The sequence below is a fragment of the Heptranchias perlo genome, chromosome 7 (genome assembly GCF_035084215.1).
Source record: "Heptranchias perlo isolate sHepPer1 chromosome 7, sHepPer1.hap1, whole genome shotgun sequence".
NCBI classification, from domain to species: Eukaryota; Metazoa; Chordata; class Chondrichthyes; order Hexanchiformes; family Hexanchidae; genus Heptranchias; species Heptranchias perlo.
In genome coordinates, this window is record NC_090331.1 from 21,855,104 (window position 1) to 21,882,082 (window position 26,979).

At 42.5% G+C, this 26,979-nt stretch overlaps 1 protein-coding gene across 1 annotated transcript in view; it reads right to left on the reverse strand.

The window, feature by feature from the left end:
* lypd6b (LY6/PLAUR domain containing 6B) overlaps nt 1-26,979 on the reverse strand; it is a 167,483-nt gene that overhangs the window by 80,175 nt on the left and 60,329 nt on the right. Inside the window, exon 2 of the mRNA XM_067986761.1 lies at nt 15,989-16,135. The gene's annotated coding sequence lies outside the window, so the exon portion shown is untranslated. The remainder of the gene's footprint in view (nt 1-15,988; nt 16,136-26,979) is intronic.

Here is a 26,979-nt window from a genome sequence, read left to right on the forward strand (position 1 = left end):
GAGGGGAACGTGCAGGTGCTGTTGTTCCCATGTGCCTGCTGCCTTTGTCCTTCTAGGTGGCAGGGGTCGTGGGTTTGGGAGTTGCTGCAGTGCATCCTGTGGATGGTACACACTGCAGCCACAGTGCGCCGGTGGTGAAGGGAGTGAATGTTTAGGGTGGTGGATGGGGTGCCAATCAAGCGGGTTGCTTTGTCCTGGATGGTGTCGAGCTTCTTGAGTGTTGTTGGAGCAGGCAAGTGGAGAGTGTTCCATCACACTCCTGACTTGTGCCTTGTGGATGGTGGAAAGGCTTTGCGGAGTCATAAGGTGAGTCACTTGCCGCAGAATATCCAGCCTCTGACCTGCTCTTGTAGCCACAGTATTTATGTGGCTCATCCAGTTAAGTTTAAGCACCTGTCGTATTTTCTCCTTGTAAACAAGGATGAGAATTTTAAAATCAAGGCATTCCCGGACCGGATGCCAATGTAGGTTAGCGAGCACAGCTGCGAATGGTGAACGGGACTAGGTGCGGGTTAGGATATGGGCAGCAAAGTTTTGGATAAGCTCAAGTTTATGTAGGGTGAAAGATGGGAGGCCGGCCAGGAGAGCATTGGAATAATCAAGACTAGAAAAGAAAGAAAGACTTGCATTTATATAGCGCTTTTCACAACTTCAGGACATCCCAATGTCCTTTTCAGCCAATTAAGATTTTTTTGAAGTTCAATCACTGTTGTAATGTAGGAAACGCGGCAGTCAATTTGCACTCAGCAAACTCCCACAAATAGCATTGTGATAATGACCAGATAATCTGTTTTTAGTGACGTACGTTGAGGGATAAATATTGGCCAGGATACCAGGCATAACTCTCCTACTCTTCTTCAAAATAGTGCCATGGAATCTTTTACGTCCACCTGAGAGGGCAGATGGGGCCTCAGTTTAACATCTCATCCGACAGGGAGCACCTCCAACAATGCTGCACTCCCTCAGTACTGCAAGTGTGTCATCCTGGATTTTGTGCTCAAGTCTCTGGAGTGGGACTTGAACCTTCTGCCTCAGAGGTGAAAGTGCTACTAACTGAGCCAATGCTAGAGATAACAAAGGCAAGTTGAGAAAGCTCTTAAAGACGCAGAGAGGTATAGCCAAAGCCTTTAGAAATCACTTGTGGCTTAGAAAGCCTATGTACAGTCTGTGTATACACATTAGTGTAAGGGGGTAGCGGGTGGAGAGGATACTGTTGCACTTGCTATTATTTGTGTGTTTTGTTAATATTTAAATATTAAGGGCAGCCTAAGCAGCCAGGAAGTTAAATGGTGGGCCTGCCTTAAGGTCAAGTTGAGTCTCAGGATGGCTGTCTGCCACTTATATGGGTGACAATTGTAAACAATTTTACAACACCAAGTTATAGTCCAGCAATTTTATTTTAAATTCACAAGCTTTCGGAGATTTTCTCCTTCCTCAGGCAAATGTTTCAAGATCTCCTTGAAGTGAGACAAGTTTAGTCTCACTTCCTAGGCCATTGGCTGGACCAGTGTGCAAAAGTCAATGATTTCAGTTCGGAGGGGAAGGGAGGAAAAACACAAATCAGGTAGTCCCACCAGCCGGTCAATCACACGGCCACAAAGAAATCGTCAACCTACATCATCTTGCCCTCCATGAAGGGAAAAGTGTGGCAGTCAAGTAAAATGAAAGAATACAAGAAAAAGCAATAGAAAGGAGAATGTAACAACAACTTGCATTTATATTGCACCTTTAATGTTAAAAATGTCACAAGTTATTTTACAGAGGTATAAGGAAAAAATGGACACCTGAGTCCAAGTGGGAGCAATTAGGTGGGGTGACCAAAAGCTTGGTCAAAGAGGTAGGTTTTAAGGAGGGTCTTAAAGGAGGAGAGTGGGGTGGAGACCCAGAGGGGTTTAGGTAGGGAATTCCAGAGTATGGGGCCTAGACTGCTGAATGCACAGCTGCCAATGGTGAGGCAAAGGAAGTAGGGATGCACTTAGAGGCCATAGTCCAAAGAAATTGAGAGTTTATGATGGGGTAGTTGTAGCACTGGAGAAGGTAAAAGAGATAGGGAACGGCAAGACCATGGAGAGAGCTAAACACAAGGATGAGGATTTTAAATTTGAGGTGCAGGGGGAGCAATGTCAGTCAGTAAGGACAAGGTGGTGGCAGAACAGGACTTGGTGTGGGATAGGATATGGGCAGTAGAGTTTTTGGATCAGCAGACTTTTACAGAGAATGGAGGATAAAAAACTGGCCAGGAGAAAGTTGGAGGTGGCAGTAGGCCATTTTTATGATGGAGAGGCTATGAGGATTGAAAGCTCAGCTTGAGGTCAAATAGGACATCGAAGTTGTGGACCGTCTGTTACATTAGTTAGTGGGTTTGTTCCAGGAAGTCCAGAAAAAATAATGAAGGTGGGCCAATAAAAGGGGTTCATTTCCTACTGAGAAAATAGAGCCGACAGGCATGCTAATGACTTCAACAAGTGTGTGAGGAAATTCTCCGGGAAGTGATAAGAAAGGTTGGTAAACTTGGCTAACACTACCATGACTGCCCTACATGGTGCAAGGCAAAACTGTTGATGCAGCCAGCCTCCCAGCAAAAGAACTTACAGAAAAAATAGGTGACTATTCAGTAATTTCTTAGAAGTTATCAATTATATCTTTGTTGCAGTTCAATTAGTAACAAGGGACCTTGTTACTGAGGATCTTTTTTTAAATGAAGTATTTGCTTGAACACCGATTTATTCAATGCTGATTGCTCAACAGTAACATTTGAATAAAGAAAGCATTTGGCTCACTATGGAGTTAGTCCCAGTAAAACCCTACTTGTATGTTCATACCCCTTGAGATTACGCTCAGCTGGATAAGCTCCAGAGTTCATAGTGGGCACTGCTCAAAGTTTGGGAGTGTATTAAATGATGTACCCAATGTGCATACAGTTGAGTTTCAGTTTAAATCCACAGGAGGATCTCAAAAGGCTCAGTGAATAAACATACTGCTGGTATGGTATTGACACAAATAGATTGTGAAGGTACCAAGTTTCACCTTCAGCCTGTGCTAAGATAACTGACCTTGGCTGGGGCAGTGATAGGTGCACTATCATTGGCCTCAGTGTCTCAAAGAAAGAATCAACCAAGTCTTGACCCCTGATGAAAAGTATGCATGTGGTCAAATCAGGTGAGGGCAGGATTTAGGTCAGCTGCAGTATTCTGCTTGAACAGCCTATTAACACTCACTGTCCAGGCTCACCGATGAAGAATGCTCCTTGGCAAGATATTGGAGGCTTCTTGGTACCTTTGGAACCATATCCAGGCAAAGAAAACCTGGGGAATCTCCTGATTTGCCTTCAGCTGCCTCCGCCCTAACCTCTGGAATTCCCTCCCTAAACCTCTCTGCCTCTCTCCTCCTTTCAGACCCTCCTTAAAATCTACCTCTTTGACCAAGCTTTTGGTCACCTGTCCTAATATCTCTTTATGTGGCCCGGTGTCAAATTTTGTTTGAAAATGCTCCTGTGAAGCACCTTGGGACATTTCACCACGTTAAAGGCGCTATATAAATGCAAGTTGTTGTTGTTGGTCAAAAATAACTAACTGCCGGTGGTTTAATGCAGGGTGCGTGGACCAACCAGAAACCTGTTTGTCTCAATGGCTTGTTCTGTTCTTCGAAATGTTGTCGTTCTGATGGGTAAGTAGCATTGAGCACTTGTTCAAATCTAGTTAAAGCCCATATCTCCTTCTGAACCAGTTGTTAAGATAAAACATCCCACCTGCTAATTAGCTCACACTTATCTGATGTATGCTGAAGTGAAACCTCTTGTATGGCACACAAGATTCCTCTCAATCAATTAAGTCAGTTGTAATTCCACTCCCCTCTGTGCAATGGAGCAATTTGTTTGCAAACAAAGAGAAACCATCTGTGCAAGATAACAATAGATAAACACTGGGTTAAGGACAAGTCACAGCTTTCCTTCGTCTGGCAAGGAAAAATTGATCAGGATTGTAAACTGCAGGCTGCAATCTTCTGCAGTGTTCGTCAAGGTTCCAACTAGGCATCACGGGAAAACACAATGCCATTCCAGCATTCGCTAATTTCAGCAAACAAGTCAGCGTGAATATAAAGCAGTGTGCCCCATTAGAACTCACCGATCACTTCCACCGCAATTAGCAAGGACAGGAGTTTCACTCCCAGCAGAAACTGCTTCTGCCAACAACTTATAGTGCCTTTAATGTAGCAAAACATCCTAAGGCACTTAACAGGATGTGGGTGTGTAGACCAACCTGAAAATTGTTTGGAATTAAGAGGCAGTTACGGTCTGTTGGGACCCCTCATCCCTAAAGCAGAGCACGCGATCAGTGTTGTGTGAAGGATTCTCTGTTAAAGTTACACCGTGACTGTATACGATAACAATTAGAAGCAGGGTTAAGCAGATTGTATCACTTTTGCCACAGTTGCTGATACACCCATCTCTTTTTTGTCCACAGCAATAAGTTTGAGAATTGTGATAAATTGAAGCCCACTCATATTGCAAGTGTTTTTTCCAGCTAACAATGTGCACTAAACCAGGCTGTAAATTTAATCAATTTGTATGGTTTTCTGTTTTTAGGGTATTAATTATTTTAGTGTTTTCTCCATAATTGATCTTATTTGAACTCTACCTTGCAGTGTACAGTGTTAAATTAAATTTCTAAATATTCAAAGTGTTGATGAGCAGAACAGTGTTAATGTCATAGTCACCAACATTTCCATTCAAACCAAACATTCCTTCCTGAAACCAGGATTCTGACAGTGCATCGAATGTAACTGGCTCCTGATTTAGTTCGGATAGTTCAAGAGTAGTTTGCATGTGTCAAGTTCCCCCAATTGCATTATCAAAACTGAAGTGAAACCCTTAACCCTGGCATTCTGTTGCCACAATGTAAAACTATAATACTGCTGCTGGGATAAAAGAACCCATGCAGGAAACCACTACACCAGCAGACTAAACAAAGCTGCAATTAACACCTGGCTGTCTCACCAAACTGGTGGTGATAGATTCCCCACTTAAATATGTTGAGCTCCAATGTTTACAAATGTGTTCTAAAATTAGAGTTAGGCCGTTCAGGGGTGATGTCAGGAAGCACTTCTTCACACTCAAGGTAGTGGAAATCTGGAACTCTCTCCCCCAAAAAACCGTTGAGGCTAGGTCCACTGAAAATTTCAAAACAGATTGATAGATTTTTGTTTGGCAAAGGTATTAAGGGTTACAGAACCAAGGCGGGTGGATGGAGTTAAGATACATATCAGCCATGGTCTAATTGAATGGTGGAACTGGCTCGAGGGGCTGAATTGCCTACTCCTGTTCCTATGTTCCTAAGTAGGGAATCTAATGCCACTAGTTAGGTGAGGCAACCAAATGTTAAGGAGCATCCCTATTTGTTTGAGCAATGAGGTGAAATATGTTATCTGCTTGGGGCAATGGGATAATCAAAATCTAAATACTTATGTAAGGGAATGGCCCATTACAAGCTGTGATAATCTGTGTACTTAAACAACATGTGCTTTAACCCAGTGCACATATACCAAAATATTTAATATTGAATTAATGGTTAAAAAAAGATGGTTAAATGGACTTTCACAAAGAGTATAAAATTTGCCTTTAAAATGTCATACTCAACCTATGTGGGAGTGGAGTAGGCCTTTTGCTTAGTGTTAGCATTCCCGCCTCTGAGACAGAAGGTATAGAGTTCTAAACCCCAGTGAGTGAAGGCCGGAGCTCTGGCTCTGAATTTTAGGTTGACATCTAGTGGGATACTCATCTCCGATGGGTGTGGGTGGCCCATCGTATGAGTTGCGATAGCCCATAAAACCCTCCCACTGACGTCCATAGTTCAGCCTGTCAGACTGTTAATCAGTCTGCGAATCCTTCCACTGTTCTCCAAGGAAAGAGTGTGAAGATATGAAAACAACAAGCTATGTGGGAATCTTTTCAGCCCACCTCGCTGCCCCTTATAAAACAAATGTAAGGAATCTTACAACACCAGGTTATAGTCCAACTGTTTTATTTGAAAATCACAAGCTTTCGGAGGCTTTCTCCTTTGTCAGGTGAAGGAGAAAGCCTCCGAAAAGTCACCTGACAATGGAGAAAGCCTCCGAAAGCTTGTGATTTTCAAATAAAACAGTTGGACTATAACCTGGTGTTGTAAGATTCCTTACATTTGTCAACCCCAGTCCATCACCGGCATCTCCACATCATGGCCTTATAAAACAGCAATGTATATTTCACATTAAGGACTAACTCACAAGTACATGGTTACATGGAACAAACTTCACAATTCAGACCAGTTATGCCACAGAGTGGACATTGATGCAAAGTGATTTTTGCTTCACACTGATGCAGACTGTGTGGTGCAATTCAGATGCCAAATTGCCTGAATCCAATTTAGTGAAGGCGTGAGACAGCCTTCCGTTCGTGCAGGCTGCAACAAATAAGCAGATGTACGTCGGCAAAGTTGCAATTAATATTCCTCAGGGGATTTTTAAAAAAATTTCTTTCATATTTTTCCTTTAATTTAGCCATCAAATATTTGGTATACATTTTTCTCCTTTGACTCGCACATTTTTACTTTAATGAAGTCTGAGGTGATCATATACTTTGCGTTACCTAGGTTCCACTTCAAAACTGTCAAAGCTCATAAGCAAACATGTCTGCAGACAAGTGCCCATGTCTGACCAAACTTTGTATTGGCACTGTTAACTTCTTCAGCATGACTTGCCTGCAAAAAAATATTTACAATATGTGCTCTTAGACAGAATCTTTAATGTCATGGCTGCTTTGTTTGGTTACATGACAACAAGCGCTGCACTTCAAAGTAATTCAGTGAATGCGCAGCACTTTGAGAGGTTTCTGAAAGACTGAATAAGGCGTTATATAAATGCATGACTTTCTTTCTTCCTTGCCGTCCCTGCCAGGACTTGTAATATAATGACACCCTAAATCTTTAATGAAAAGTTTGAACATTTTATTTTGCTGCCATTATACTACTGAATAAACACATGATTTATTTAAATAAGAAATGTGCCTGAACAAGAGGCTAGATTTTCCCCTCGTTTTAAAAAGTGTACATTTTTCATCGTAATTTATCGCACGGTTATGAAATATGCGGTTTTATAAGCAGTAACAAGAAAAACATAGCAGCCAATTACAACATATCTGTAATAATGATCCTTAAACATTCTCAAGCAGCCAACAAGCTATTTTACCAGTATAAAGATCAAAGCGGTTGTTCATTGTGGATCATGACTCAACGACAATTTAAGAAAGCCCCGCATGTTCCTGGTAATCTCTTATGGAACGTTGCAAGCCTGTTTCTAATTTTTTAAAAATTCGTTCATGGGATGTGGGCGTCGCTGGCAAGGCCGGCATTTATTGCCCATCCCTAAATGCCCTTGAGAAGGTGGCGGTGAGCCGCCTTCTTGAACCGCTGCAGTCCGTGTGGTGAAGGTTCTCCCACAGTGCTGTTAGGAAGGGAGTTCCAGGATTTTGACCCAGCGACGATGAAGGAACGGGATGGTCGGGATGGTGTGTGACTTGGAGGGGAACGTGCAGGTGGTGTTGCTCCCATGTACCTGCTGCTCTTGTCCTTCTAGGTGGTAGAGGTCGCGGGTTTTGGAGGAGCTGTCAAAGAAGCCTTGGGTGAGGATAACCCCAAATACACCAAGGGAATAGGTAAGGCTATTGGTTACTGAAAGAGTAAATTTGGTGTCACTTACTCAGAGGATGGGGGGACTTTCACCCCCACAACCCCAACCCGCCGCATACGTGCTTACTTCCAGTTTAACCGCAGCTGGTTTGGGTTATAATATTTAAATGAGGCTCCGTTCCTCAGATTTTAGGAGCCATTTGAATTTAACGGCTGCCGGCCAGATTTCTCAGGGTTCGGGAAACCTGGCAGTTGAAGGGAGGCGGGAGCTGCCAGATCCAGCAGGTAAGTGCTTTTCCAGTATCACTTGTGTGCCAGGAGGAGCAGGATTGCTTCCTCCCGGCCCCTCAAGCAAACTTTCTGCCGTGCTCTCTCCCTCCCCGCGAACTTCAGACACCCCCACGATCTCTTCCCCTCCCCCCCCGATCTCACCCTCCCTCCTTGCTGCCGCGCTCTGAGACCCCCCCCCCACCCACCACCGTGCCCCGATCGTGCAACAATGGGTCCCTGGCTTTATTAAGGTCAATTATTGGTCACAGAAAAAAATGCTTTTAAAAAAGGTAGATGGTGGGGGACTCAGTGTTGGTAATGCCATTGAATGTCAAGGGGAGGTGGTTAGACACTCTCTTGTTGGAGATGGTCATTGCCTGGCACTTTTCTGGTGCAAGTGTTACTTGCCACTTATCAGCCCAAGCCTGGATGTTGTCCAGGTCTTGCTGCACGTGGGCACTGACTGCTTCATTATCTGAGGGGTTGCGAATGTACATTGAGCACATTAAGTACACTGAGTACATTGGAATTCGGTTGTGTTTTAAGTTGGGTTGGACAAAAAGGTTATTATATCGACAGCTTGCATTTATATAGTGCCTTTAATGTAGTAAAATGTGATAGTACAAAGAGCAAGATTGAGATTTGGTAAAACTTTACAGCTATTAGGGCTTCAACAGTTCATTATCATAAATACTGTATATTTGACAGCATCTTTTTAAGGAAAAGATTTGCATTTGTTTGCTATTTATTCTGTTGTCTTCTTTTCCCAGCAGCAAAATTAATGTAAATCAATGAAAAAGTTTGAGGTTGAGCAAAAATATGTTTGCTATGGATGCTCAACTAATCAGAAATCTCTTCAGTCCTGATTTCTTATTATCTGTGAACTCATTCTTACGCATCAATACCCAAATTACTTTGATCACTCAATGAACCATCCATTCATATTCAATAATCCACAGCAAAGGAAAAAGAAAAGTCAAGGACTTAACTGGAAAAAGAAATCACAAACAATTTAGAGCAAAATAAAAAAGGGGACCTGAGCCAGATTAAAATGGAAGGAAGGAAAAATAGAACCATACATCAGTAATGGGAAATATTTAAACAGGAGAAAGAAAGGATACAAATCAATTCTACCACAGTAAAGAAAAAGGGTAGTGCATTGAAGCAATTGTCTTAGTATAATTTCTCTTTAAATAATAACCTCCACTAATTGTTCTACACCAACTTCCTGTTGGTTCTACAATGCCAATATCCAGCAACCTTGTGTTCGATCGAGTTTACGCTGCAGTTTACAACACTAGATGCAACTGTTATTTTTCTATATTTCAAGGAGGTATAGTTAAACCAGTAACCTCTGCAAATTAAACAATGCATCACTGCTACTGTTCACTTATCCATTTGCTGTTTAATAAATCAGTTTATAATGCAAGCCACAGACCAGTGAGGTGTTTATTCTCCCGCCTTTCACAGTCAAGGAAGATCACATGAATGCACGTGATACAGCCAGAAGGTGAAATACAGTGACAAAGGTTTTCTGTTCGATTACTTGACTTGCCTAGATATTTGGCAGGCAAAGGCACATTCCAAGTCATAGAGTGCAAGGAATCTTAATTTTACAAGACACTTAATCCAACGAAAATATCTAAAAACCCCAAAACATAAGTTCATTCAGAATCCAAATGATTCAAACTAGAGTAGAATTCAGATTTTTCTGATGTCTAAATTATAGATGAATCCTAACTGATTTGTAGCTCAGCTTCAGCACTCCTCTCCCTGCTGGTCACATAGAAGGACTAATGTGATATTTTTACACTCTGGGTATCCTGAGCAACCACTGAACACAGAAGCATATAGTCACATGCCCAAAATTACAGAGGCCCTAAAATTCCTTGGGGGTTTCCCCGGTCTCTTTCCGTAACTCCAGGGAAACAGCGTTAATGCCTTTTTCAACCGTTTAGTTCCATTGGTCACCCGAAAGGAGTTACATTGAAGGACCAGGAGAATCCCCACTGAATATCAAGGCCAGAATGTTTCACCAATTATAAGAACATAAGAAATAGGAGGAGTAGGCCAATCGGCCCCTCGAGCCTGCTCCGCCATTCAATAAGATCATGGCTGATCTGATCCTAATCTCAAATCTAAATTCATGTCCAATTTCCTGCCCGCTCCCCGTAACCCCTAATTCCCTTTACTTCTAGGAAGCTGTCTATTTCTGTTTTAAATTTATTTAACAATGTAGCTGCCACAGCTTCCTGGGGCAGCAAATTCCACAAACCTACTACCCTCTGAGTGAAGAAGTTTCTCCTCATCTCAGTTTTGAAAGAGCAGCCCCTTATCCTAAGATTATGCCCCCCTAGTTCTAGTTTCACCCATCCTTGGGAACATCCTTACCACATCCACCCGATCAAGCCCCTTCACAATCTAAAATGTTTCAATAAGATCGCCTCTCATTCTTCTGAACTCCAATGAGTAGAGTCCCAATCTACTCAACCTCTCCTCATATGTCCACCCCCTCATCCCCGGGATTAACCGAGTGAACCTTCTTTGTACTGCCTAGAGAGCAAGCATGTCTTTTCTTAAGTATGGACACCAAAACTGTATGCAGTATTCTTCAATGATATAGAGCTGTGCTGCTGGTGGACTATTTCCTTCATCAGCGTGATCCCATTACTATTAATAAAGAAGTGTGTTTCTACATCCTGCCATTACTTATCACTAATCAGCAGTTGGTTAAAGCTGTCGGCAGTTGGCCTACATTCACAGGATTTCAGAATTATCATAAGTGAGATCTTGAAACTGCACCTTAAGCAAACATCATTTGCACAGAAGTCGGTCTGTTGCAATCAATTTATTCTCAAAAGAAACTCTCACTGAGTGGGATGTTATCCACTCCAAGAATCAAAGGAAACTACTTTCCACAATAAAAGTGTTATGAATGATCTTATCTTCACTGAATTATGCAACGATGGGTCCCTGGCTTTATTAAAGTCAATTATTGGTCACAGAAAAAAATGCTCTAAAAAGGATATTATCCAAGCTTTTGCTATGATAATATATTCAAAATATAGACAGTATTGCTACAGAACTATTTTTCAATCACTTCATTAATGTTGCTTGTTAAGTTCATAGATATCCTGTGAAGCATTTGTACAATACACAGGAGATATTTAGTGGAAGATTCAAACCCCATATTTTATCCATCACAAAAACTGCATACTTCCACCAACATTGCCCATCTTCATTCCTTTCTCAATCCCACCTCCACTGAAATCCTTATCCATGCTTTTGTTACCACAAGGCTTAATTTCAACACCCTCCCAAGTTTCTCCCTACATGAACCCCAACTTGTCTAAAACTTTGCTGGGTGCACCCTGTCCCAACAAAAGTTCAGTTCACCCTGTCCTCACTGACCTCCTCGTCTCCCAATAGGACAAATTCAAAATCCTTCTTATTTACAGGTCCCTCCATGGTCTTGCTCCATTTAGCTTTACAATATTCTCCTGCCAATGCCCTACTACCCTTCAGCTCTAGCCTACTGTGCATCTTGCCCTCCTGATGTTCCCTCACTTGCTGGCAGTTTTCAGTTGTCTAGTCCCACCTTCTAGAGCTCACTCACTAAATCTCTTCCCCTTGCTCCTTCCTTCTCTGATTTTAAAAGCCTCAAGACCTACCTTTTTGACTGTCAATTCACATACTGTTGCTCAGTCTGTTCTCTCATGTGTGTGGCACCTTTAGACATTGTATTCAATTAAGGGGATATACCAATGTAAGTTGTAGTAATGATTAATAGCTCAGTAGCTGGGTCGTTAGCAGATAATCAGTTTGAAACCTATTGCAACAGCAAATCACACTAAAACTTGCATAATTGTTGATTTAATATATAGTCTGTGACATACAAACTGATGTAAAACACAGATTAGTAATCTTTACTGATGCAAGGAAAGCAGAGGAACTGAAATTATTATAGTATATTTCTATAACAAAGTGCTAATATACAGTGACTAGTTAATACTTTGGGAACACAAAGTCATTTTCTTGTAACTCCATTTATACAACAGTAGTTTTAAACACAAATGTTGCATCATCCCCATTCAGAAAACAAACACTACATTAAAAAAAAACTAGTTATACAAGTGGGAAATGTCAATAAACTTTTAGTGCAGCTTCACAATGATTCAACTAAGAGCTCAACAGTTACAAAAGGTCAAAGCTTTAATAGTTCAGCAACTACTTTGCAGGTCTCCGTTCCATAGCCACGACTCCATCCTTCTCCCTGGCCACTATAAGGCTGAACAAGACCGTTTGCAACCTTGGCGTCCTATTTGACCCTGAGATGAGCTTCAGACCAGATATCCGCTCCATCGCCAGGAACACCTACTTCCAACTCCGTAATATCGCCCATCTCCGCCCCTGCCTCAGCTCATCTGCTGCTGAAATCCTCATCCATGCCTTTGTTACCTCCAGAATGGACTATACAATGTTCTCCTGGCTGGCCTCCCATCTTCCACCCTCCATAAACTTGAGCTCATCCAAAACTCTGCAGCCCGCATCCTAACTTACACCAAGTTCCATTCACCCACCACCCCTGTGCTCGTTGGCCTACATTGGCTCCCGGTCCGGGAATGCCTCGATTTTAAAATTCTCATCTTTGTTTTCAAATCCCACCATGGCCTCGCCCCTACCTTTCTCTGTAACCTCCTCCAGCCCTACAACCCTCTGGATTCTCGGCATTCCTCCAATTCTGGCCTCTTGTGAGTGGATAACATCCCACCCAGTGAGAGTTTCTTTTGAGAATGAATTGATTTTCACGCTCCACCATTGGCGGCTGTACCTTCAGCTGCCTAGGCCCTAAGCTCGGGAGTTCCCTCCTTAAATCTCTTCACTTTTCTACCTCTCTCTCCTCCTTTAAGATGCTCCTTACAACCTATCTCTTTGACCAAGCTCTTGGTCATCTGTCCTAATATCGCCTAACGTGGCTTGGTGTCAAATTTTGTTTGATAATGCTCCTGTAAAGGCCTTGGGACGTTTTACTATGTTAAAGGCACTATATAAATGAAAGTTGTTGTTGTTGTTGTCGTCATCTTCTACCATAGACTGTAGAGTTCAGAGGATGCACACTGACTAGGGTCGCCAACTCTGGTTGGATGTATTCCTGGAGGTTTCATCACATGACCTTCCATCTCCAACAGCCCCGCCCCACACTTCCACCATTGGTCGCCCGCCATGTCTATCCTCACACGTGCCTTCCCCCACCAATTGGAAAGTGAACAGACTCTTTGGGCCCGATATTACCAGGGCGACGGGTTCGCAGCAGGGGGGGCGATTGGGCGCGTGGGTAACACGCCCGGTGAAATCAGTCTGTCCCACGCGCAATCGCAGGCTAATTGGATCCACTTACCTCTTGTTCCGGGTTCCCCGCTGCTGATCTGCGCAGCGGGTGGACTGCGCATGCACAGTAAGGTCTGTCAGCTGGAGGAGCTCTATTTAAAGGGGCAGTCCTCCACTGACAGATGCTGCAAGAAATAGGAAAAATTACAGCATGGAGCAGCCCAGAAGGAAGGCTGCTCCAGTTTAATGATGCCTCACTCCAGGTGTCATTGGATGGGGTGAGGAGGAGGGGGAGGACAGAGATCTCCCCCCCGGCGGGCGGGAGGAAGCGGCCTGCCTCTGCCACCAAGGCCTGGCTCGAGGTGGCAGAGGAGGTCACCTGCACCACCAACATATCGCCCACCTGCATACAGTGCAGGAGGTGCTGCAATGAACTAAGTAGGTCAGCCAAAGAGAGTACACTTACTCATTCCCCTACACTCCGTCTGCCACATCACCGCCCCCACCCCACATCTCCTTCTGCACTGCCAACACTGCCCTGTCACATCACCCCTCACACCCACTCAAACCTCATCCTCATCTTACCTGCACTTACTCATCTCGCCAGTACTCATCCCGCCACTACCACTCAACCCAATCCTCATACAATCTCATGGCTCTCTCTCATACTCACCCTCTCGTGCATCTCTTTCACAGTCAGCCTCACTCAACCTGCCACTACCTGTGCTGCAGCCACAGGGCATGCATCACATATGTGCAGTAGGAAACGTAAGGCAAACATGTCGTCAGCATGAAGGGGATGCACAAGGGTATTTGAGGGTTTGTCATGGTTTTTACTTCTATTGAATTTCTGACCAACTCACATCACATATTATATTGGCACCACTACTGCCACGTCTTTGCGAATCTTGTCTGGTTTGTGCAATAATGCCCTTTCCTGAGGATCACAATGAAGACCCACACCTGATGCCACCCATTGTGTCACTGCAGAGTGAGTGTAGCTGTATTTGCAGGGCTCTTTTGTGCAGACGACAGAGACGTTGGCACCCTGGAAGGATGAGGAGAAGTTGTTGAGGGCAGTGGTGACATTGACAGCGACAGGTAAGATGATGGTGCTCGGGCCAGCCGGGAGCAGCTCGGTATGAAGGAGGCTGCAGATGTCCACGACTCCGTGTCGAGTGACTCTGAGCCTCCGTGTGCACTGCTGCTCAGAGAGGTCCAGGAAGCTGAGCCTCGGTCTGTGGACCCTGTGGCGAGGGTAGTGCCCTCTGCGACGCATCTCTCTCTGCGGTTGCCCTCCCTCTTGCTGTGCAGGTGGGTGTGTCACAGCACTGTGTTGTGGAGCTCCACGTGTCAGAGGTGGACGGTGTGGCCGGCGAGGCTGGTGATGCTGTTCGCCCTCCGAGGAGGTCATGACTGCAGTTACAGCGGCCCCCATCTGGAAGATGTACATCTGAGGGGGTCCGCAAGGTAGGTACATGTCTCTGGACACCGGGGTAAGTGTGCAAGTTGGTGAATTTTAGTGTTAGGAGGGTGGTGGAGGCCAAACTTTGTCCAAAGTGACAGAGTGGCCTCCTGCAATGAGCGAGGGTCTCCCCCCCACCCCACCCCCACCTGTCAAATGGACCTTTGCAGCTGCCACAGGCTGATGACTGCAACACGTCCATTTGAACTGGGAGTGTTTCCCCCAGTACGGGAAACAGTCCCAGTTATTTGTAAAATCCCAACCCTCCTAAAATCTCTCATTAATCAGGTCTGTAAACGAACTGAAATACCAAAATAAATAGCTTAAGTGGCACCCCGCCGGCTTTAATTGCCGGCGGGAGTCCCACATGCGGGGGCTGCGCGCGCATGTCAGCGCATCTGTGGGAAACCCAGAAGTGGGCGGGTTGGAGCCGGGCTCCCGACCCACCCCGAGAATCCCTGATTTTTGGAGCCCCCCCCCCCCCCCCGCCAGGAACGCACCCGATCGCGGGTGCTAAAATCATGCCCTTTGACAAAGTCAAGAATCATTCAATTGGATAGCAAACAGCCTTTTTTCCCCCACATTTAATACCTTTATGACTAATAAACAAAAGTGTTCAAGGAAAATGAAAAAGAACATTTTAAAAAAAAAATGTCCCTATGATTTTTCTCCCGGGTTGCTTACAGCAGTATCCTGGAGATTAATCTTTCATTCCTGGAGACTCCAGGACAATCCTGGAGGGTTGGCAACCCTAACACTGACTAAGTGCTTTCAGTGCCATTGGGAATGCTGAATTTGATAGATAATTCATTCCCTATATTCCTAAAGGCATAAGGATGTTTCCTATTAAAAACTCCAATTACTTGGATCATTAGTAATTTGCTTAAATTGTATTTACCTTACTTTCAGACTTGAACTGGATTACTGTTTACATTATTAATAGATCAAACACAATTCTGGATCAAAAGCATTGATTTATTAAAGGGACTTTATGTTTAAACAACATTTAATAACTCCTGAAAAGCAGGGAATATTGACACTTCATGATGGAAGATTGGAGATGGGATGCTCATTTCTCTCACTACATTAACGCAGCAATGGTAATTCTGACTCAAATCCTCTTATTTTCTACTAAGCAGAACATGAAAGAGACAGATCTAATTGGGAAGAGAAAGCTACCATTATAAATTGTCAACAGTTCTGATGAAGGGTACACCCCTGCAATGTCACAATTTGTCTTTTCTCTCAACAGATGCTTACTTACCTGCTATGTATTTCCAGCATTTTCTGTTTTTATTTCAGCAGTTTCATAATGCCCACCTTGGTAACTTCCAGCTGTTTGCTTCTACACAGAGTGTCGTGCAAACTCATCCAGTGTCTTTAATTTCTTCCACTACTAACAGATCTGCATCTGCAATACAACAGTGGAATGTTATTTTCTTTAATGACCCAAAGCAAGTCACATTAACCCATCACCCCTAACGTTGCTGACTTAAATCGGCTCCCGGTTCCCCAAAACCTCCTATTTAAAATTCTCATCCTCTTGTTTAAATCCCTTCATGGTCTAATCCGTCCGTAGCTCTGTAACCTCCAGTCCAACAATCCTTCCAGAACTTTCCATTCCTCCAATTCTGGCCGCTTGTGCATCCCTCTCCCCTTTGTCCCATCATTGGAGGTCATCCCTTCAGCCACCTAGGCCCCATGCTCTGGAATTACCTCCCTAAACTCCTCTGCCTCTCTACTTCCCTCTCATCCTTGAAGATCCTCCTTAAAAACCACCTCTTTGAAAAACCCTTTGATCGCCCCTCCTAATATCTCCTTCTTTGGCTCGCCATCCATTATTGTCTGAGTTGGCCTCCATGAAGTGCCTTGGAGCAAATTGCGACTCATCCAGGACTGAATTTTGGACAAGCAACCCGACAACTTAGGCAGTGGAGGGGTCGAGAGAGATGGCAGAAAAGTAGAACTGGCTGTTTGTTATCAGTATAAAAAGTAAAACCTGCTCATCCTGGCCCACAAGCAGTGGAATGAAGGCACTCATCTCATGGATCTGGCCCTTCTCACCTGACGAGAATCAGAAGCGATGGGAAACCCGAACAGGTAAGATTAAATTCATTTTACATTTCTAATACGCAAAAGATTAACTGCCTCAACTATCACAATGAGGTACATTGACCCTTTAAGTATCGACCCACCGGCTTTAAGTGGGAATGGGACTTCTGGGTTTCTGTTTTGTGCACGCATCCTACACACCTGGGTTAAACCCAGAAGTGGGCGCGTTGGAGCCAGGATGTGGTCCCACTGAAGAATTCAACAATATTTACTACCCACCCGCCGCCAGCCCACCTGTTCTTGGGGGGGTTAAAATTTCCCCCTCCCCCATGTCTTTGGATGGTGTTACCAAAGGGCAACATGTAGATGAGGAAGAGAAGGGGGACCAAGGATAAATTGTTGAAGAATTCAGAGGTAGTGTGGGGCGGGAAGAGAAGCCAATGCAGGTGATGCTCTGAATGTGACTGGATGGGCAAGAGTTGAACCAAACGAGGGCATCCCACTCAGCTGGACAACGGAAGAAAGGCCATTTAGAGGAGGATGTTGTGGTTGACCATGTCAAAGGCTGCAGAGAGGTCAAGAGGAATGAAGAGGAATAGTGCACTAAGGTCACAGTTACCGTGTATGTCATTTGTGACTTTATTTAGGGCTGTTTCGGTGCTGGGGCAAGGACAGAAACCATATAGGGAGTTGCGGGAAATATGGGCATGGATTTGGGAGACAACAACAGGTTCACGATCTTTAGAGAGGAAAGGGAGGTTGGAGATAGGGTTGTAGTTTGCAAGGACAGAGGTGGTCAAAGGTGATATTTTTGAGGAGGGGGGTGATGCTGATGACTTTGAAATAGAGGAGCCCCATCATTTGATGAATTATCTTATCTGCAGCTTGGGCAGCAAGATCACAACTTAATAACAAATCCACAATGTTATCTTGCATCAATTTGAGTGTCCTGGATGCAAGCTTATGTGGTCCAGCCCCAAGCCACCTGACTTCAGACCCAAGGCCCCATTTCAACATCATGCAGTCAAAATGGATTGTGCTGGAGGCTGTACATGACCTTATGGCCTGACACGCCAGCAGGTGAAGTAGTGACCAGCCACGACACTACTGAATACTTACATTGTTTACTTGACAAATAAATATTAGTAAATTAACATGCTTAATTCCTCTCTGCAGTTTTACTTTTAGGAGTTCTTCCAAAAGCAAGTAATTGTGAAGGGCATGCCATAACAGCACATTTATACAGATTCTCTATTGATGAGTCAACAAATTAGAGGGAAAGTTTTAGTGAGAGACTACAAAGTTCTAAGAAACATTGGCATCCTGGCTATTGGTATATCCTAATTGAACAGAAGGCAAATTGCATGTGGATTTTCCCTCATTGTTGCCAGGAGGATCACGAGGTAAATTTAGAGCACTTCCTCAGTTTATGTTACTGAATCAGACCTACCCTGGATAACATTGATCATGGAAATTCCATAGGAAATGGCTATAAACTAAACAGGGTGATTTCTTTTATTTCTTTTCTCTTATAGGGGCCTCATATGGGATATGATGGACAATGCTTTTGATCCTAATTTCTAAAGATGTCCCCTAAAGTATATTTGTAGCTCTTGCACATCATCCTTATGGTAAGGAGTCTGTTCTTTAAGAAACAAGGCAGTAAAAAATATTTTATAAAAAAAAGACACTAAACTAAACTTGGCTTACTTATAAAATAAAGTAAAACCTGAATCATGAATAACTCATTTTTCTAGCTACCATTTTATATCAGTGAATAAGTCTGTGGGTATGTGGCTGACTCTTAATGCCCTAAATGCTGCCCTGCCAGTGTTGCCCACATCCATAAAGAACTGAAATTGTTGAAAATAACTATTAGCAAAGGATGGCCTGATGCAAGGGACATGCGTATTTCAACATTGGACAGAAACTCAGCATACAAGATGGACTGATAGTCAAGAGGGATTAATGAAGCGCAGAGTTCACTCATCCCACATCAAAATCCAATGTTGTCTTTGGAGAGTTAGAAAAGTGATAAACAAGATCATAGAGACACGTGACTGTAAATTATGTAGGCCACAATCCTGGCAAGATTGATTGTGGCCACGAGTGTTAAAAATTTCCAAAACACTCCCAGAAAAAGCAGAGGAAAAAACTCTTACCTCACTCCTCTTGACTGGTACTATACAACAAACAAAATATAGGATGCGTCACTAACTCAAAAGACAATTTGGCAGACAAGCTAAGACAATCTTCCCAACAAAAGAAAAGCAAGATAATATAAATGCTGGAAATCTGAAACAAAAACAGAAAAGGCTGAAACACCCAACAGGTCTCCCAGCATCTCTGGAGAGAACAGAGAAGTCAACATTTTGGGCTCAGCCTTTCTTTCAGAGCTGAAGATGTGATATACTCCCAACAGCAAGCGGACATCTAAAATTAGGTTAGTGAGTGATGTGTAAGAGAAGCTATGCCTTAGAAAAGTCAATGAAGCCCTGTTCTATAATAAAAAGGTACCAAAAAAAGCTTGATAAACGAAATAGTCATCGTCCTGAAAAGAATATATTAGTCTCTTGTGGGTAGGTTCCAGTTTTCTCGTAAGTATTATGATATTCAATATTTTGCTCACATCTTTGTTTTTGGGCATCGTTTTATTTGTAGATTATTCCAGAATAGATGCATCAGTCTGTATAAGATGATCTGAAAGCATGCTATTTTCCATCATTTGGAGTGGCAGAGGGCAAAATGGGCATCTTACATATTGTCTAGGAAGCAATTTACTGTGATTGAGGTTGACTGTTAAGCCTGGGCTAAACTAACCCTAACAAGGCAGAGAATAAAGGCACAGGTTTCAATTTGTTGCAGATCTCAAACTGCTCAAGTTGTCAAGCTGTTTACATGGAAGAAAGCCCGGGGGGATGGCAGAAAATGCTTGAACTGTAGCAGTTAACCAGCATAGAACGGTTAGGCCAAATGGTCTGCTTCTGTGCTGTAAAATTCAACGTAAATTCACTGATTTCGGAGCGGTGTCCTGGATTTTGATACAAGCCATAACCCACAAAGCTTGGCAGGAAATTCAGGTAACAGCACAGTATCAATTTTTATGATTAAAAATATAACCATTGCATAAATTATTAAAATGGCTCTATGGGACTGATTGCAGTGAAGATTTTATCTCGGTTTTCAAATGACAAGAGCTCAAGTTTCAACTCAGCCATTTACTGCTACAGTTCAAGCATTAAGTCATTGAAGAATATTAGATGAATGCATAATAACCACAGTATATAATTCCTCAACTAGTTTCTAGTAGTGGCAACACCGTTGTTAATTGATAAAAAAATCACAGCCTCAGAATTGGCACTCCCCAATAAATTTAAAGCTCTAATCTAAACTCTAGGTTTAGGTACAAAACATGAACCACTCAAACTTTATTGTTGCAGTGTACCATCAAGTGAGCTGTAAATTTAGCAGTTTTTTTAATGAAGCAGATAAGCGTTTTCACAAAGGCAGCTGTTGAAGTCATGGTACGGTGCAGCATTAGGGTTGCCAACACTGGATGGACATATTCCTGGATATTTCATCACATGACCTCCAACCGCCCCATCCAGTAAAACCACCTTTTACCTCTATCTACCAATATTTATTACAACTAATAAATGAAAATGTTGAAAATGAAAAAATACCAGTTTTCCTAATGCCCTTTTGATTTTTCTCCTGGGTTGCTTGAAGCAGTGTCCAGGAGATGAATCTTTACTTCCTGGAGACTCCAGGACAATCCTGGAGTTGGCAACCCTACGCAGCATGCATTTTCCTGTCGTGTGGATTCTGATGCACATTTTAAAAGGCCTACAGTAGCTGGCGAAACATCTGATGACCAGGAAACACAATTGTAACACTTGAATATGTGTATATCCTGTTAATCACTTCAATAATCAATTGAATGCCAGGCTTACTACCTAAAATGAATTGCTATAAAAGTATCAATAGTACTGACTAGTGCCAAGACAAAATTAGGCTTATGTCAATGTTACGCAGTTAGTGACTGGAATTGCCTACAAATTGGTCTTATACCATCTTCCAATCAGCGAGATGAATAGGAAGTACATCAATAACCTACTAAGTCAACCGTAAATCTTCCCTCCCTTAGTCGTCTCTACAAAGCTGCACTCAGGAGAAAACATTTATGCCCGAGCTGAGAACAATTATGCTGAGGTATCAGTTTCCAAAGAAACATTTTGTTAAAATGTTCCTGCATTAGAGAAGACCTACATATCAAATATCAAAGTCAACACATTATGAGCATATTGCTGTCCATACACTGGTGCAGGCAAGGCCCTGCTTTTTTATACATAATGGTGCAGTTATTACATAGTTCTGGTAGGATTTTGCCCCTTTTGTGCTGATTAAACAAAGGTGTTGAAAATTACTGCTATTTTTTAGGTGGATCTTTTTATTCAAATGATAATTAATGCAATCATGGAGTTTTATATTCTCATTACAAGCACAAAGAATACTACAATATTGTTAACTGCTAGAGAGTGGAAGTTGATCTCAAATTCACTCTCAACACAACAGTCTTGCGGCTTTTTGAGGACTCTCTTTGACATAACATCATACTTGCTGCACTGTTGATACACAGCAACCAACTGAATTCTGACTTTAAAGCATTATTAAGGACTGACAACACTGGACTGGTTATGAGTGTGTTATTTCTGGGTATTTTTTAAAATTACTATTTGGCCTTTATGCTGATTTTACTGAAGAACTGAGGCAAATCATTGTGTACTTCAGCATCAGTGGAATGCATTTCTTTTTAATGCAAGCTGGCAGTCTGTTTTAATCATTTTAGATAACTGATTTAATCAGTCATGTTTCCTTTTTGCTTAAGACTTGTCTGAACATGTGCTCAAACATCAGCAAACGGAGTATGCATGGATTGCATTAAGTGAACAGTTATTCGTCTCACAGGGGATGGGACTGAGGAGCGAGCACCAAGTCCATTGTTTTACAACCAGAGAGTCCATTTTGCAAAGATGTTTGCAGCTGCTGCCTAGATGTTTGAGTTAGAAAGAAAGAAAGACTTGCATTTGTATAGTGCCTTTCATGACCTCAGGACATCCCAAAGCACTTTACAACCAACCAAAGTACTTTTTTCAAGTGTAGCCACTGTCGTAATGTAGGAAACGTGGCAGCCAATTTGCAGACAAGGTCCCACAAACAGCAATGTGAAAATGACCAGATAATCTATTTTTTAGTGATGTTGGTTGAGGGAGAAATATTAGCCAGGACACCAGGGAGAACTCCCCAGCTCTTCTTCGAAGTAGCGCCATGTCCAACCGAGAGGGCAGATGGGGCCTCGGTTTAACATCACACCCAAAAGACGGCACCCCCAACAGTGCAGCACTGGAGTATCAGCCTACATTTTGTGCTCAAGACTCTAGAGTGGGACTTGAACCCACAACCTTCTGACTCGGGGAGAGAGTGCTACCTCTGAGCCATGGCTGTAACATATTCTCAGCAAATCAGCAGTCTTTAACAAGAAGACATTTGACTGTACTTTGGGGCTGCATCTTAGTTCCCCCGTGTTTAGAAATCGCAATGGGGTAAAGGGAGGATTGCAGTGAGGTTGAGATATGCTCACTCCTTATCCAATGACCAAGGGAGTGCAACACAAACTGTAGAAGGAGTGTTTGCTTTGCCAAGTGCAGCTATCTTTGATCATAAGCTACTTGAGAAAATTGTTGTTATGCTGCGTGACAATAGGAGCTGCACCACCATTCTTGCATACACATCAGTCCATCAGCAACATCAAACTGTGACAAAAGCTGTTTTTTTTCTCCCAGAAGGAACAGCAATGCAGACTTATGCTCGAAAGAGAATGTTGCCTTAGCATAAATCTGTCTGGGACCGATGTCTGCATTAAACATCTGCACTTTTGTTGCTGTTTTCTGCATTATTCTCCAGGATTGAATTGCCATTTTTGGCAATAAATATAATTTTAATCCACAATTTACAGACATTTAATTTCATGTGCAAGCAGAAGAGTAACAGCTTGTCTCTTTTCGAGAGGGAGACGAGTGCAGTATGAACGGGGAGGGTTGGAGAAGAGTGCCTCTGCAAAAGGCTGGAGAATTGAATAGCTTGCAGTGTCTGAACTGGGTCTGGAGGGGGTGGAGTGCGTTTGTGAATTGAGGCATGGGGTGCAGTTAGATTGGGACAGTGCCTGTTGAGATAACATTTGGATTAAGTAAGGATCTAGTTGTTTGTTGAAAATTTAAATGTCACTTTGTTGTCCCTTTTTGCTAGGTTAAAAATGTAAATATAAAAGTGCTTAAAACAAATCAGAATGTATAATTTTTTTAATGAGGACACTCAGTCTTTCAGGGGAGCTTTCTGGGGGCTGCGATAGTTTTTTAGAAGCTGTTGGTTAGCTTTTGGTAGTTTTCTAGGTTGGCATGTATGAGTGTGGCGTCACACAGGCAATCAGGGGATGGTGGGGTTGTGCATTTGTGAATTATACCTGGGTCATGTATTTTTGTGTTTTTTTTTAATGCACATTTTAGAGAATCCTGGCAAGTTCACACATATGTCATTTGTTCTGGAAACATCTGACATCAGCACAGAGGAAGTGCAACAACATTTGGCGAGACAATCTTAAAACAACAGTGAGCATGTGACAGGGAATCACTGCAATATAAGTGGATGTCAATGAAAGAAATGGGCTGTAGCCAACCATTGGGAAGCTGGAGCGGCCTTGACAATTCCACAAGAACCTATATGAAGTAGGTTTTGGGCTTTAATTCAGGGACTTATGCTCCAAAGCAGTTCTTTGTGAAGTTAATAAAATATTTGTGCATTCTTAACAAGTTATTTAAATATGTTAATATGCAAAATACGACATGTGGAAGTATTGGTAATATTTTCATAAGTAGAAAGTAAGCTTCTCGAGGACCATAGCTGATCTTAGTTGAGGTGTTTTCTGTAAAACAAGAACACTGGTGAATTGCGTCAAGTAAAAATGGGACAGATTGGAAGTATACCAATGAAAGTCCTGGCTAATTGAGCTTCCAAGAAACATTATCGATGGTGCAGCTTCAAGAAGATTGAGCAGAATGTTGGTTCAAAGCGTAGAATACAGAGAAGCTCGGTAAAGCAGTTTTCAAGATTCAGACTTGGAGACCATGGAATCGATTTTAACTCTCCTAAATCGGCATTAGCGGGGTGGTAACGGCCTCAAAATAGGGTTGGTTAACGATGACACTCCAGCCATCATCATCTTTAAAGGAGCTTTCCCATAGGCATCTGGAGTGCCCACCTATTTCAGGCACTGGGCCTTTGTACTATGCAAATCGGGGCGCTATGACATAGTTAGGACCCCGATAGCAATTTTAAGGGTCACATGGGCAGACTGTGAGCCACACCTTGTGTCCTGGTGCTTAAAGGGACCACTGCTGGCTGCTCCAGAAACAGCCCCAAAATTTTTTGCAAGTTAGATTTTTGTGGATAAGCAGGAGTACTCCTCCTGGCTCTATTTTTACTCACCTGAAAAAAATCTCAGAATTTATTGGTGAAGAATCAGTAAAAACTGATTTTAATAATTCCTATCCATGTATTTGTAAATTGAAATTCTTCATCTAAATAAAAGGATCATCTCCATATATTGATACCATAAAAATGGTATGTCACACTCCAGATGTTAACATTTTGTTACAAATGCAAACAATCTTAAAAATTGGGACTACAATCTGAAACTGATCACCACATTCCAATCTGTAAAGCTTCCCAACTAAACAACCAAACTCTAAGTGACCTCAGGCTGTCTTTACTTGGAGCAACTAGACTTTCTGGGCTTGAGCGGACAAGCCACCTTAAACAAAGTTCCACCTCAGTAGCAGAATAATATCATGCAATTTTCTGGTACAATACTCCTGTCATACAACAGATCATTTTGCTTTACCATGAGCTATGCCATAGGAGATCTGCTAATCCAAAATATATATATGGACTGTGTAGGTTCCTAGTACAATAACAAATAATTCTCATCTTCAAGCGACTCTCAGACTACACGATACTGTGATGATTAAATACCAAAATTATGTATATCATAAAGGAACAGTTGCCCTGGAGTACATTCTAAGCATAATTCTCATGATTTATAATCAGCAGCAGCACGCCTTGGTAGCACTGCAGAACCTGTATTACAATCAACATATTTGATACTTTCAAGAGCTTACATTACAAAATGCAATACAGGGAGTTGAAGGCAGAAGGTTTCTGTAACATCATTACACCAGGGGGGGGGGGGGGGGGGGGGGAGGAACAAATTTAGGACACTGCAGCTGTGAAAAAGAGGGCCATTTTGAGGCTTCATTTTACACATTTGATGTATTTCATCACCCCCTCCCCCACCCCACATGAGGCAATGAAGTGGCCCAGAGAATGAAAAGGGATATGATTCCAGGTTCTCATTTCACTAGCAGGTGTATGCAGTCATTCACTAATCCACACCATGATCGGAATATAAATTCCAACCAGGAACATTACGGAGACTGGTTATCTGATGTGATGCAGGTTCGATCTAATCTCTGAATCAGTTCACTGCACACACACAATGCAAGCCCCTATTAAGGCCCCAAGTGTTAAGCATTAAGTAATCGGAGTCTAGGGTAGAAGGTTTCTGCAACATCATTACAAGAGGGTAAGAAATGAGGGTCACAGTATTTAGAAGCTAACGTGCATGCACTTATGGCCCCAACTAGAGATCCAACCAATGTCAGATCATTTTGGGGGGTTTCTCCTTCAACGAAGTGCTTTGTGCGAACCTGACAAAAAAATGCAGCTCGCTCAATTCTGTTACTACTAAAGCAAACACAAAAGGCTCAGGTATCACTGCTGGATTTCCACTGCCAGAACTAAGCTTTAATGCCTCTGGTGGCATCTTTCCAGACATTGTAAGGAGATCCCCATGGCAGCACAAACCAAAGTACAGACATAAAATCTACTGTAACATACGTGCTTTACGTAAAGTACCGTCTAAAATAAATCTCAATGCCACATGGCTCTCCGTTGATCATACACTTCTCAACAGAGATTGGTACAAAGCTTCGTTACTTAAGCTTCGTCTGAATGTGCGTGATTCCATGTGATCTTTATTAGATAATGCACAATAAACCTTTATTGGTTACAAGAAGATAAAGCCATGAATGAGGGCCAACTCAATGAGGGCAAAAAGGACAAAGCCAATGGAGATGTAGGTATAGATTTTAGCAAAAATTAACCAGGCCCAATACTGGAGGAAAACACTGGTCACCTTCAGTAAGTAGGACTGATAGATACAGCCTTTCACTACCAGAACAAACTAGGCTATTCATAGTATTACACACCTGATGCAAGGATTAAATTGTACTGTAAAAGAACCTTTTTCTAAACAGGTGAATATGATTCAACAACACAGCTGTGTTTACAGCAAAAGCATAATTGCATAATATTTAGTCAAACTGCCAAATTTAAGTCAAGGCGTATCTTTGTACTAAAGTGCATCTTAGGAAGAGATCTTATTTATCAGAGGTAAATCCCAAGGAATTATTTTTGGAAGGGAGGATTAGTTGTTCAATATCCATTTACGGATTTTCTCTACGGACCTCAGTATTTATCCATTTTATTTAATGGAGTATAAACACTGGGATTAAATATCTGTTGCAAAGTGTTCACTTTTTTTCTCTCCTTCCCTTTCCAGAAACTGTTAACACTTGTTGGGTTATGGTTCCATAGACACTTGTTGCCATTTTATCTGCAAGCCTTGACATCAAATGTGAACAAGCTCTTCAACCCCAAGAGGCATCACACCTGGCCACCCATAATTACTTCCAGCGAGGGTCACAGGTTAATAGTCAGGAGCAGGAACTCTGGAAGATTTCTCTCTCTGTAACTCAGAGGCACTCAGGCCAATTATAGTATCCTTACTACCACCCTTAGCACAGACCAGGGAATGAACCTGGAATCTTCTGTGCGTGTGAGTCACTACTCACTGTATCCTCACTGAGCATTAGGAGTGCTTCTTAACAATGTTGTCAATGGAATTAGTCTATTTCAAACATAACAAATAGTGGATACAATTGGGGGAACTGGAAACAAAATGGCTTGCAATTGGTTTCATTCATGGTCATATTAAAGGAATGCTCCCTGAAACTGCTCTGAGGTGTA